Consider the following 1,388-nt stretch of genomic DNA (forward strand, 5'->3'; position numbering starts at 1 on the left):
ATCATTTTATTAGGGGCTCATACAACTCTTATCACAATCCATACACACATCAATTGTGTAGAGTGCATTTGTGCTCTTTTAAAAAAAAACTTTTGTAAATTGGGAGTTAATACATATGTTATATCATTCCATAGTTCAATCATGTCAAACATAATTGTACAGTCGCTTCCATAATCAGTCTCCAAACATACTTTTCCTTCTTGACCTCATCTCCTTCTTATTCACCCCTCTATATCGCCCCTCCCCTCAAACCCTTGTTATGTTTTCTTTTCCTGTAGGCTCAACATCCCCGGGTTTCATTTACCGAGGAGCAAATAACACAACTTCAAGAGGGTGACCCCACTGGCAGTACACCTCTAAGACACACCCTGATGTATGCAAGCATAAGCAAAATATAACAAAATGGCCATCACAAAATTGCTGGCATAATACATCTCTTAATACGGCATACAGGGCGTTGATGTAGCAAGATCTTGTTCGTCCACAAACCAACAGTACATCGCTCTTGGGACAGCTGTCTTTTGCTTCCTCAAACACCTTGTATTTTCTGGCTTAAGTCCTCAGGTTACAAGTGTGTCGGAGGTAGAGTCCAGTGCCCCCAGTGGGGTTCCGTATGGGGTCTCACGGATGCAGCTTCTGGAGCGTGTCCCAGTGCTCTATGGCACTCGGCCTGGGTTCTCAGGAGACCCCCAGATGCCTTAGGTCAATTCTGCCCACCCGCTGCACAGCATTAAAACCCCTCCCCACCTAATGTTCCCAAGAGCATCCTGTCTCTTCTCCCCACACCTGGAGGTCAGTCCTCCCTGCCTCCACTCAACAGACCTGTTGCCTCCAAGCTTGTCCATTCCCTGTCCCTACTTCCGCATGGCCCCTCCCATCAGTAAGCCTCATCCCTCTGACAGGGCCTCCTCCCTCTCTGGAGGGCCTAACCCCAGATCCATGTGGCTACCACTCAGCTGACAGCTCCCCCTCCCCCCACATCCATCTGATCCCAGCCGTCGCGAGGTGCCCTCCAACCCAGTGACCTACACTATGGTACTGGTTGGGACTGCCAGCACAATCTTGAATAACAGTGGGGATAAGGGGCATCCTTGACAGGTTCTCTTTGCAGCTTTTCTCCATTGAATGCAATATTGACTATTGGTTTTTCATAGGTGGCCTTTATTGTATTGATAATTTCCCCTTCCAATCCTATCTTCCACAGAGTTTTTATTAGGAATGGTATTGGATATTATCAAATGCTTTGTCTGTATCAGTTTATATGATCATACGGTTCTTGCCTTTTTTCTTGTTGATATGGTGGATTATGTTCATTGTTTTTCATCCCTGGTATGAATCTCACTTGGTCATGCAGTTTTATTTCTTTGATATGTTGGTGGATTCTATCA

Source organism: Echinops telfairi, unplaced genomic scaffold, assembly GCF_000313985.2.
Source record: "Echinops telfairi isolate 266 unplaced genomic scaffold, ASM31398v2 ScPeMD7_5167;HRSCAF=5991, whole genome shotgun sequence".
NCBI lineage: Eukaryota > Metazoa > Chordata > Mammalia > Afrosoricida > Tenrecidae > Echinops > Echinops telfairi.